This window comes from Alligator mississippiensis, chromosome 13 (assembly GCF_030867095.1).
Source record: "Alligator mississippiensis isolate rAllMis1 chromosome 13, rAllMis1, whole genome shotgun sequence".
Classification (NCBI taxonomy): Eukaryota; Metazoa; Chordata; order Crocodylia; family Alligatoridae; genus Alligator; species Alligator mississippiensis.
In genome coordinates this window covers 20,019,667-20,032,556 of record NC_081836.1, presented here as the reverse complement: position 1 = coordinate 20,032,556, position 12,890 = coordinate 20,019,667, and the positions used below count along the sequence as shown (strand labels likewise).

The following is a 12,890-nucleotide window of genomic DNA, read 5'->3' as shown; positions in this document are numbered from 1 at the left end:
CCTTCTTCAAAGTCAGGAGACTGTGGCAAGGACTGCTTTTCTCTAGAGCAGGGGTTTTCAACCTTTTTAAATTAGTGTACCCCCAGTGGCTGGATACAGAGTGGAGGGGAGGGAGGGAGCATGGCCAGACACGAAACAGTGGCAGCATGGGGTGGTGGATGGTGGCGGCTGCTGCTGCCACATGCAAACTCCCAAACCCTTGCCCCCCACTGCATCCGACTGGCTGGGCGGTGCCTGTGCAGCCTGCAGAGGGGCACCACTGCCCTCTCCCTGCTCTGGCCCTGCTCCTGGGAGGTGGTGACCCAGGGTGGTGGGTAGCAGCGCTCCGTCCCCTCCTGCCCATGCGTACCCCCTAGGGCCTTTCCAAGCACCCCCCAGGGTACCCCCGGTTGACAACCCCTGCTCTAGAACAATTGCACTGAGGGCCTTTAGTCCTGTGTTTGTGCAGTGTCTGCTACAGGGGAATCCAGCGCCATGCATATAGCTGCTTTGTTCCTTCTGTTGTAGCAGCATTAAGACACTGCTAAGCTGCAATTCCCATAGGGAGGCACAACAGCCCAGACATCCCTGGGAGCTGGGGTCAAGTCACTGCCTTAGACACATACTACACTGTTCTTCTGAGACATGCAGACATGGAAATCATTAGGAAGAGGCAAACACCAGGGAAACATCAGTTGTGCATCACTTGCTCACCTTCCAGCCACAAGCGAGAAAGTGCCTGGAACCTGAGGCCCTGGCACTGCAATGCAAGATTTCCTGTTAGAAACCAATCAAACCTGGAAATTTTCCTGGGTGGTGGCTATGCTGGACCAAGGACCATATGTAGGTATATAAATGGTGGAAAGGTTCACTATTAAGGGGCCACTCCTAGAAGCCTGCATCTGACAAACTGCCCCATCATCCAGGAAGCCCAAGGTCTGTCACTGGGCACAAAGCTTGCCTGGCCCTTCTGGCAGACCAGGCTCTCACTGGGGGATTAAGAGATTCAGGATGGGGGGGGGGTTCAGTTCAGCTCAGGTCACAACATGCCCCTGTGGTAACGTGTGGGGGACGTGTGGCCCAGTCCTGCATCAAAGGCTTTGAAGACTAAACCAAAGCCAATGAGATGCCAAGCGCAAACCTCTGACTTTCAGAATGTCAGGGCCTTTCTGATGGTGCCAAAATTGCAGGGGGGCGACTGGCAGGTGCATGGCGACAGGGATGGCTGCGGCTGCAACTTGTACGCCTTGCTACTCAGCTGTGGCCAGAGCAGAGCTCCACCAAGGCAATGTTTTTTCCAGCCAGCCTTTGTTCTGGCAGTGCTGCAGTGTGCTGCAGTGCAGTCTGTCTCATCTCCTCTGCCTCCCCATTCCCATGCAGAGCACGTACACTGCAGAAACTGACAACTACCTGATATCAGTACCAGTCCCTCTTGCCATGTCCCCATGTCAGACAGCTATGATGGTAATATGCCCACTGGGAGAAGAAACCACACACTTACTCCTGTGGCTGCTGGCTCCCCTTCCCACATTTTTAACCCCCCCACAATAAAAGCCTGCATTCCAATTGTATTAGCTGTCCAGTAAGTAGCCACAAAAACAGCATCAGGCTTTGTAACATGCCTCTGAGACTCATCCCAAGCAGAGGATGCACACCCATTTCAAAACACAACACTGAATGCAGAGGACTGATGTGGCACCTGAGCTCACTGCAGAGGGAGCCTGGGGCACAAAATGCCTGTCAGAAGTAAGTCCTGGGCTCCACAGTGCTGCTTGCTGTGATGGAAGAGATGCCTGCTCCTCTGCCTGTTGCCACACAGCCCAGGATTGTCACTTCTGCTGACAAGCAGCAGCATGGACTAACTATGCTGGTGCCAACTACCCTGTGCCTGAGGGTTTCCCCTGAAGATGCTTCTGAATGATGGTCATCAGGACAGCAGCCAGAGACCGTGCTTCTCATGTATGGAGCCAACAGGCCTGATTCCAAACTATTCTGAATCTCTTAACTGATGGCACCCCCTCTCCTACCCCTCTGGTGGCACAGTTCAGTCCTTTGGGCACTGGAGGTGCTTTCAAAGTGGCAGGACAGTAACTGGGGTGTAGGCTGTAGCTGTGTTGGCCTAAGGACACAGGCAGACAAGGTTCTTTGGGTGAATCTGATATCTTTTATTAGACCAACTTAAATAGTTGGAAAATAATTATTAAACAAGCTTTCAGGTTCAAAAGCCCTTCGTCAGGCTAAGGAAGTTTCTGCAGTTGGTATGTGCTCTTCCTGGATGGAATGAAAAGTAAAGAAGCCAGAGGCTGGGCTGGTATGCATACAAGACAGGCAGTCAGTGAAAATGTAGATTGAGGAGTCAATGGGTGAGGGCGGGGGGGGGGGGGGGGGGAGGGAAGAGAGAGAAGAGGGATGAATAGTGCAGTATAGCTGGGGAATACCTATGGAGGATACCTGGGGAGTCAGATGTCAGGCAGGTTATAATGTGTCATAAATCCAAATGTCTATATTTAGTCTGTGATTTTTAGTATCCAAGAGGCTGATGAAGTCGAGTTCATAGGCCCATCTCTGGGAAGTGTTTTGTAAGTTTCCTTTGAGGATCAGGACAGAGAAATTGAAAAGAGAGTGGTTTTCTTGTGAGAAATGTGCCCCCACTGGTAACTGGGTATTCCTGTCTTTGATAGATTTCTGGTGTGCATTCATTCTGGTGCACAGTTGTTGTTTGGTCTCTCCTACGTATTTTCCACGAGGCCATTTGGTGCAAAACCTGCCAACACATCTCCACCACCCGCACAATTACTACACCCCACAACAGAGCCATCAGCATTCCTGCATCTTGCAGCTGCACCTCCAGAAATGTAATATATCTCATCCAATGCACCAAATGCCCTGATGGAAAATACGTAGGAGAGACCAAACAACAACTGTGCACCAGAATAAATCTGCGCACCAGAAATCTATCAAAGACAGGAATACTCAATTACCGGTGGGGGCACATTTCTCACAAGAAAACCACGCTCTCTCCAGTCTCTCAGCCCTGATCCTCAAAGGAAACTTACAAAACACTTCCCAGAGACGAGCCTACGAACTCCACTTCATCAGCCTCCTGGATACTAAAAATCATGGACTAAATATAGACATTGGATTTATGACACATTATAACCTGCCTGACATCTGACTCCCCAGGTGTCTCTCCACTATTCATCCTCCTTCTCTCTCTTCCCCCCCCCGCCCCTCCCCCCAGCCTGCATCTCACCCATTGACTCCTCAATCTACATTTTCACTGACTGCCTGTCTTGTATGCATACCCGACCAGCCTCTGGCTTCTTTACTTTTCATTCCATCCAGGAAGAGCACGCACCAACTGCAGAAACTTCCTTAGCCTGACGAAGGGTTTTTGAACCCGAAAGCTTGCTTAATAATTATTTTCCAACTATTTAAGTTAGTCTAATAAAAGTTATTAGATTCACCCAAAGAACCTTGAGGACAGTAACTGACACTGTCCTCTTTACACAGACAAGCCAACTGAGACAGAGACAAAAGGGGTCACAGAGCAACTGGGGCAACATCTGAAACACAACTCAGCTCGCCCCAGTGTCCTCTGCTTTAGTCTCTCCCCAAATCATGCACAGAGTGAGGTTGCCCAGCATGGTTGTGGACAAAGCATGACTGACCAGTAGCCCAAAGCACAATACTAAGGCTGTCCTCGCTGCAAAGGCCTGACCAACAGCCAATGTAATCTGATGTTACTAGCACCTTCCCAAGCAGCAGAGCTCTAAGAATCACAGCTCAGAGGTGCAGCCAGGAGCTATTCTGCAAGGGAAGGAATGTCATGATCACAGAAAGCACCATCTGCAACAGGAGACAGCTTAGGGCTGGGTTTTTCAAACTTTTTTGGTTGATGTACCCACGGTGGCCAGTGGAGAAGCAGAGGAGAGTCCCTCAGATGCTTGACAAGGGGCAGGGTGTAGAAGGAAGGGGGTGTCCCTCCCCCAGCAGCCGATCAAGGAGCAGGGGGGGTGCCCTGGCAGCTGATCGATGAGCATGGGGGGTGTCCCCTGCGTGCAGTAGCGAAACCAGAAGTGCCCCAGCTTTTCTACACTGCTGTCGTGTAACCCCTAGAGCCTTCCCAAGTACCCCAGAAGTATACGTACCCCTGGCTGACAACCCCTGGCCTAGAGGAAGGGACCACACACCTGTGAGAGCCACCTCATGCTCATGCTGGCAGCAATATGCAGGTAAGTTCCATGTTGGGGCCTGGGTACAGTCAGGGCTTGTGGACAGCAGACCCCATGCCTAAGCAGAGCATAGCTTGTCTCATGGGACACAATGACATGGGTTTCTCATTTGTGTTATGTGGAGAACATAACACACATGCTATCACTAACTTAGGTATCCTGTTGAGAGCTGCCTCCATAGTCCTTCACCCATCTGCCTGAGAATCCAGTGGAGCACACCACCTCCTCACTGTACAACCAGTGGCTTTGCCTTTAATACACCTTCACAATCTCAGTCCCAGTGATAATGTTAAGCAGGGACTGGAGCCTGGCAGGTGAAGTCCCAAGTTTGAGCAAGCTGTTTGCACTTCCCAGCTGACACTGTTTCCTGCAACTTGGAAACTACATGGAAAAAAAGTTAGTGCTATGAAGTAAGCAGCTGCATGCTGTACTTTTCAGTTACACACTTCATCTCAGTTCTGCAGGAGCCCATGAAAACTGACAAGATTGTAAGCAACATTCTGTACAGGGAAGTCTGCAGCCCCCTGGGAACTGTAATGCAAGCTGAGGACTTTTTAAAAGCTATTTTAATTGTATCTGTTTGTGTCACACATTTACAAGTTCTTTGTTCTAGATAATAAAATTAATGCAATGCTACTTCTAACCATAATGGCAATTTTGCACAGAAACTGCAGTATGCACAGAATGGAAACAAGTGTGCAAGTGCTTTTCTTTCCTTTTCTATATTTTAAAAGTTCAACAGATTGAGAAAACAATTTATATGGCTACAGGCACCAACAAGTATACAGTGAAAGATACCCACGGAACCTGCTACATTGGTTGCAGAGTCAAAAGGAGCCAAACAGGGCAAATTATCAACCTGACCCAACTTCTCCCTTCCTTAATAAGCTTAGCTTTTTATATTCTGTAACCCCCCCCCACACACACACACACAAACCATGACAGCTACAACCATATTGGATCTATTGTAGTCTCAGAGATCAAGTACAACATAACCTCCTACCTTTTCAACTCGCACAGTTTTTTTGTTTGCCAAGTGACAAATTTGTTTAACAGAAGTCAAATTTTTAGGGTCATGCTATTCACTATGTTTCTATACCATACTGAGTACAACTGAGATCTGAATGAAACCCAGTCAGCTCCACAAGACAGAAGGGCTGAGGAGCCACAAAACAGCCTTTCACCAAGCTGCGTTGGCCAAGCAGCTAACAGTGGGTGTAGAATGTAGCTCTGGAAATTCTCAGCTAGTATGAGGAAACAGGATCAAAGAAAACTGGACTAACATGGGACCCATCTTTCTGACCTACTGTGGGTTGTCAGAGACATTCAGGTCAGGATGCAACTAGAAAGCAGAATATACAGACATCAACAGCATCAAGCAGTTAAATAGTAGTGAAGGATTTTGTGAGGTTGCATTGGCTGCTAGAGCTGTGTGAAATGTTGCCAGCTGTTTCATTTCAACACTGTTTCGACTAATTTTGAGGTTGAAACAGCAAAATCAAAGCAAAACAAAGGCTGTCAAAATAGACTCAAAACAAAACGAGACTACTCGAAACATTTCAAAAGTCAAAACATTTCAACCACAGCCCTGAGGATGGGAAGTCAGTCCAGCTGGGCTGACTTCCCATCGCCGGTACAAGATCTGGAAGTCAGCCCGCGCAATGTAGCGCTGGGGATGGGAAGTCAGCCTGGCCAGGCTGACTTCCCGTCCCCAGCGAAATGTCAAAACAGAAAGGCTGTTTCGATGCTGTTTCGACGGAACGGAACAGAACAGCTGTTTCAAATCAAAATGAAATTTGAAACGGAATGCTGTTCCCTCGAACCGTTGAAACTCAAGGCAAAACGGAACGGTGCCATTTCGCACACCCTTATTGACTGCTCCCATGAAAACTAACTGCCAAAAAGGATCAAGGCAGTAAAAGCACTAATGATAAAAGCAGCACTGTAGCAATGAAGTTTGGCACCCAGGGCAAAGCCCATGGTGACAGCCTGCCCTTGCCCTGCGTGCAAATTCAGGGGGCACATGCCCCCCCATGCTTGCCTGGGAGTGGATGCAGCAGCGGAAGTCGTCATTCCCCCGTCCCTCACCTCCGCAAATGAGTTGCTTATGGCTCCGCCTCATGCCCCGCCCCGGCTGGGTAATGCCTGTTGGAACCCCTTCACTTCAGCACCCCCACCCCCCTCTGCTATGCAACTGGATAGAAACCTGGAATAGAAATTAAGGGGAAACTAGAGAAAGTGTTGAAATTTAGCATAATTTATACTGCAGTACCTTGTGAGTAGTCTAGCCTGACTGGATCAAGTGGTTGAGAAATCCAAGGGCATTTATCCCATGCCATCTTGTTTTGTTATTAACAGTCCCTTCCATCTGCATCACTTTAGAGCAGTGTTTCCCAACCTTTTTCAGCCCAAGGCACACTTACATTAATAAAAATTTTCTGCAGCACACCTGTTAAGGCATTCCCCATCCTCATACCTATTGTAGCTATATTGTAGCTCATTGCCATGGCAAAATCTCGTGGCACACCTGTGCATTTCTGACGGCACACTTTTGTGCCACAGCACACTGGTTGAGAAACACTGCTCTAGAGGTTTCTGTGGAACTGCCTATTCAAGGAGCATGATAAAAACTTGGAAACCAAGTTCATATCTGTTATATTCCATCATGTAATGTCATTCCTCAGAGGGCATTGTTAGATTGTCAAATGAAGCATGCCATCCATGCAGCCCTGGGTCCCGACTGCTCATGCCTAGAATGCAGAGGGGCTTTATGGCACAGACAGAAGTTGCAGCATGCATAGGCTTCAGAATGCTGCAAACAGGTGGACCAGGCTCAAGAGCTGCTCAGTACTACAGACTTCCTTAGGGTGACTTAGGCTTTATTTTTTGAACTTTGGAATCTTTAAGAGCCACAAATGGAGTTCTTTCATTGCTCACATAGCTAATGGAACAGGTAACCTGGCAGTATTTTGCAAGAGACAAAAAGAAACTAATAAGGGCTCTAATAATGCATTGCTTGTTTCATAACAGTTGTTATACTCCTGAAACATCTGTTCATTTCCAACCTCTCCGCTTTCCATGGGGAGTGTGCTCACAAACTATAATGCTCTCACTCATTTCACTGAAAAATTAGGGCAGATGACAGGCTAGGGAATCCCATGGTTTTCTGACAGAGATGTTTTTACTGTCAAAGTACCAGTGTGGTACCTGCACAGAGGGCTATGCAGAACTATTCATGCTTTAACCCTTAAAGGTGTCAAAGATATAGCTCACAGGCCAGATCCAGGCCATGAAGCTGTATCATCTGGCCTACGATGCCAGCTGTGGGTCTCAGACAGATGCCATGCACTGCATGCAGCACATCCTGGCTCTGGCTTCATACACCACATGCAGCACACAGTGCCTGGAGGTAAAACCAAGCTGCACGCAGCTCACAAGGCCAGGCTGGGGTGTGTGTTACACGTGGTACACAGAGCTAAGCTGGGGCTGCACACTAGATTTAGGACCAGTACAAATAGAGCCGGTCTGCAGGCTCTACACGCTGCATACAGGGCCCAGCATACAGGGCTGGTTTAGCAGAGGCACACTAGCCCACCCCTGTGTACTGGATCAGGAGTATGTGGCTGGTCTGCAGGCCTGATTTGGCCTATGAACCAAATCTGTGTCCTTCATCTGGTTTGCAGGGCTGGATGAGTTTGACACCCCTGCCTTAAAGTAAAGCTCATAATTTTTAGTTAAGTACATCATTTACAGTATCTACTTATCTTGCCTTTACTAGACCCCTGGTTGGAGTTCTAGCACTGCTCACCTGCTCCAAGTCATGTCATTTTCATCCTTCCCCCCCCCAGCATACTCTTTGCTGAACTTTAGAGACCCTGGATGCAAGTCTCTAGCTTGCAAATCCAAATTTGCTTTGGACTCCAAACTGGTGTGATAAGCTCCTTTGGCTCCCATTGTCTTCAGTGGGAGTTCCAAGGAGTTCAGTATGTTACAGGATTGAGATTAAGGAGCACAGTCCAGAAACAATATGCACCTAGAGCTGGATTTGGGGAGTGAGGCAGAATGTCATGGGCAGGGTCTGTTCCTTATCAGAAGGAGCTCTTCAGTGTGGCTGCGTAGCGATGCTGGGCTAGGCAGGTATTTAGCAGACAGAGCCTGAAGGCAGCCTGCCTTGTTCATGAAACAGCATGAAACAGCACCAAGCCAACAAGCTCCTTCAGCTGCTAAGTGCTAAAATCATCTTGGCTTTAAATTGCAAAGAAAATCCCACATGCTTTCTTTCTTCTAAATACTGCACTGCCACATAAATCCAGACATGGGGCTCTGCAACTTATTGTGTGTTCAGAGGGTTCCTGCCATTGGTTTCCAACATGGTTTATAAATAAAATACTTTGTGATACACAACTGTTCCAATAAGCATGCTTTAAAGGGAAATGGAACATTTTGTGTGTAAATTAATCCTCTTGATAGTTGCCAAAATAACAAGTGTGGAGCAAGTGCAACATAACATTATCAAGATCAGTTCCTCCATTGTCCTGCCAAGAAGCAGCTCCCTACTATTCCTATGAATATTTTGAATCTTCCCCTACCACCCCCCACCAAAAAAACCCAAAAAAATCTGTGGGGACTTCAGAGGAATAACTGGTGTCTGTGGAACTTCCTGGGTGTTGTTATGAAACGGAATCGCCATGCAGGACAGCCCAGTTGTACAGGAAGGATTAATTTTCAGACTCATTATGTCATTTCAGACAACTTCAGCCACTTAGGCTGCACATATTGCCACTTAATGCTCCAGCACGAGGTGAGTCAGGAAGAACATGCACCCTCAAGCCTTTTGTTCCCATACCTGTAAGACTTGTTTCCTGGTGCTGGCATCCCTTCTGTTCATGTAAGTTCTGATACTTTAAAAGCATCTCTAATGTACCCTTTCCTGAAAGCAGCTACAGGGCCTGTCCACAATTCTAAACTAGGTGCAGGTGGCTGCCAAGTGTTCAAGTCACATCCTAATGAAGTTGGCAAATCTACAACCTACTCACCTGTGCTGCCAGGGAGAGCAGCCGGGCTGAATGTCACACCACACCTTCTCTTACAGAAACCTCTAACTTTACAATACAGTGAGAGAGCCTGTTGCTTCTGCTTTGACAGATGATGCAATTAGACAGCACTTGATACAAATTAAGGGGTTGGCAGTATTCCTCTTGCAAAAAGCCCGGATAACAGAAAATAAAGGGGCAGCCAGCACAGAGTCAGCAATCTTCTATTTTTATCACAGCAATGCAATAATTCAACCCCACACAGGACACGGGAGAGGAACATAAACACTCACCTTTGAATCCCAAAGCTCTTAATGACTTGGTGCACTAGTAATCAAAAGGAGCCCAGTGCTGGCAATGGGGGTTTAAGCCCCAGAAGAAGTTGACACTTGAACAGCAGCATGACCTTGGCATGTTTTGCTGGCATCCACATGTTGCACAAACTGCTAGTTTCGTGCCCCTGGAGGCTTGTCCAATTTACCTCAAGGAGAGAGTCACACGCTCAGGCTGGGTCCAACTCGAGTTTATTGTTTGCAAACAGATCGACAAAGGAGCTGAGTCGCTCAAAGCAGAGTCGATCCCAAGCTGTGCCCGAGGTTCCATTTTTATAGCTAACATGAACAAAAGAAACGTGGCAAAATGTAATTGGTTACTTTTTCTGCAAAGTTTAGTACATGCGTAGTCCTAAAAACGGCACTGTGGCAAAAAGGCCTGCCACATGCGCAGTTCAAAGAGGAACTGCGGCAAAATTAATTCCTTTTAGTAACCTTGTATCTTGGTGTAACTCTAGGGCACTGGACAAGTATGGTTGCAAAACTTATGTGCAAAGCAAGCATTAATCTATGTGCAGAAGCAATTGCGAAAACATGTTGAGTGCAGAAGCGATTGCAAAAGCATGATGGCTAGATTATGATGTATTTTTACCACACACACAGCAGCTACCTCCTCTCCCTGCTGGGAAGGTCAGACATCCATGGGCCCAGGCAGGTTTTTCCCCCCTGTCTGCATCGCCTGCCCATAGAGGGAAACCCCCCACAGAGGCAATGAGCCACGTACATCTCTGTCATGCTAGGCGCTGGTGTGCTGTAAGCACAAGTCGCAGTGCTCTGAGGAGCAGGACAATGTTCCTGAATCCCATGTTTGTCGTCAGCACAGGACAGCCATACAGAAAAAAGCAGAGGAAACAGAGACCAGCCCCTAACAGGATGGGAATGCTGATCAACCAGAGCAGGGAACTGGGAAGAGCCTGAAAATAACTTAGGAGTGCAGCAGATGGAGCTGCTATTCACAGGGACAGAACATGCTGAGTGAGAGAAGCTCCCATTGCAGCAACAAGATGTGCTTATACTTTGTGCCTTGTGTTACCGTGACAAATATGTTCCCTGCTGTGATGGGAACCAGTGGTTCAGGCAGGAAGCAGCCCTTCATTCACAGGCATGCCCGATGTCTCAGCATAAAGGTACACACCTGTTCCCTGATCCCTGGGAATCAGTCAGGAGAGACACAGGCTCCTGCTACCACTACTGTGACCAGAACCCATCAAGAAAGCCCACATTTACATAGATTTCATAGAAATTAGGGCTGGAAAAGATCTTGGAAGATCATCGAGTCCAGCCCCCTGCCCCAGGAAGTCAGCTAGGGTCATAGGATCCCAGCAAGAAAAGCATCCAGGTTTCTCTTGAAGGCATTCAAAATAGGTGCGTGAACCACCTCTGGGAGCAGGCTATTCCAGACCTTGGGAGCTCAGACAGTAAAGAAGTTCTTCCTCATGTCCAGCCTGAAATGGTCTTGCAGGAGTTTATAACCATTTGACCTTGTTATCCCTTGGGGCACTCTGGTGAACAATCATTCCCCCAGATCCTGGTGACAACCCCTTATAAACTTATAGGTGGCCATCAGATCACCCCTGAGCCTGCGCTTTTCTAAGCTGAAGAGTCCCATAGCTCTCAGCCTCTCATCATAAGGACTGTTTTCCTAACCTCTGATCATGTGCGTGGCTCTCCTTTAGACTCTCTCAAGCTTCTCCACATCCTTTTTGAATTGTGGAGCCCAAAACTGGACACAGTACTTCAGCTGCGGCCTCACCAAGGCCGAGTACAACGGGAAAATGATGTCCCGGGATTTGCTTGAGAAGCATCTATGGATGCAAGCCAGGGTTTTGCTCGCTTTACTAGCTGCGGCATCACACTGAAGGCTCGTGTTCATCTTGTGGTCAATCCTGACACCCAAGTCCCTCTCGTCCATAGTGCTAGTCAGTGTAGCACTGCCGAGCCTATAAGCATGATGCAGGTTTTTCCCCCAAGGTTTTTCCTTCCAAGGTGGAGAACCTTGCATTGTTCGGTGTTAAACACCATCAGGTTCTCATCCACCCATTTCCTGAGTCTGTCAAGGTCAGCCTGAATTACCCACCTGCCCTCAGGTGTGGATGCTTTACCCCAAAGTTTGGCATCATCGGCGAACTTGGCCAGTCCGCTTCTGACACCAATGTCCACATCATTAACGAAGAGGTTGAACAAAATAGGCCCAAGAACAGCCTTGAGGGACCGCACTGGTCACAGGGCACCATGACAATTGACTTCTGTCAACCACCACCCTCTGGGTCTGACCATGGAGCCAATTCCCCAGCCAGTGGATCGTGGTGGACCCGATACCACAGTTGGCCATTTTTGCCAAAAGGTGACCATGGGATACCAGATCGAAGGTTTTTTTAAAGTCAAGATATATGACATCAATCTATTCCCCCTTGTCCAGGTGATAGGTCACCTGGTCATAAAAGAAAATGAGATTGGTCAAGCACCTCAAATATCCAGTCACATGACTGACAAAACAAGCCATGCACAGAATAACATCATTAAAGTACTTCTTGAATTACTGCAGGCTACTGACACAGACCCTTCTGCTCCTTCTATAAAGATTTTTTTATTTCATCTCTAAAAGACTTTGCCAGAGCAGTCTCTGTCAGTGGAATTGCTGGTTGCTCTAATCCTGATATGTATAGTGTTTCAATGGAAGAAATGAACGGGAAAAGCAGTCAGTGATTCTCAGCAAGCTAAAACCTGTCACTAGCTCTGTTCTGTTCTAATCCCTTGGTCACTAGCTCTGTTCTGTTCTAAACCCTTGTTTGCAGGCCTGTGTGTCCTCACACTGCACTCACTAAGCCAAAGAAAAGACAGTTGCATGGTCTTCTTTTATGCATCACTTTAGGAGGAGAGGAACCCCTGCCCTTACTACACTAACCTACCCATAAGATTCTTCTGCTGAACAGAGGATGTTTTAATTGTGAAGTCTGCAGCTGACCATGAGGCTCAAATTTTTCTGAAGCAACAAAAACAAATTGTTTATGTTGGTTTTGCTCCATCTTACCATCTCCTTATTTGTTTGAATAGGTAGTGACTGAACAAGTATAATTGTGCATGACTAACATAGCTCAAAATTGTAATTACATTGTAAAGAACCAACACATGAAGCCCTTTTCTGTGGCTTCCAGAAAATAAAGCCAGCCATACAAAACATGCAGAATTAGCTCATTTAATGAAAAAGTGGGGTAGGTACTCAGAAAGGAACAACTCAGGACTGTTCAGCACAATATCTAGCAATACTTTGTTCCAATTTTGTAGGTGACCCCATGATCTACTTCAAGACT

General features: G+C 47.4%; 1 protein-coding gene across 2 annotated transcripts in view; it reads right to left on the bottom strand.

Annotated features, from left to right (window-relative positions):
• The window catches only part of CAMTA1 (calmodulin binding transcription activator 1), a 1,290,304-nt gene that overhangs the window by 51,676 nt on the left and 1,225,738 nt on the right, over positions 1–12,890 (bottom strand). The window lies entirely within an intron of this gene.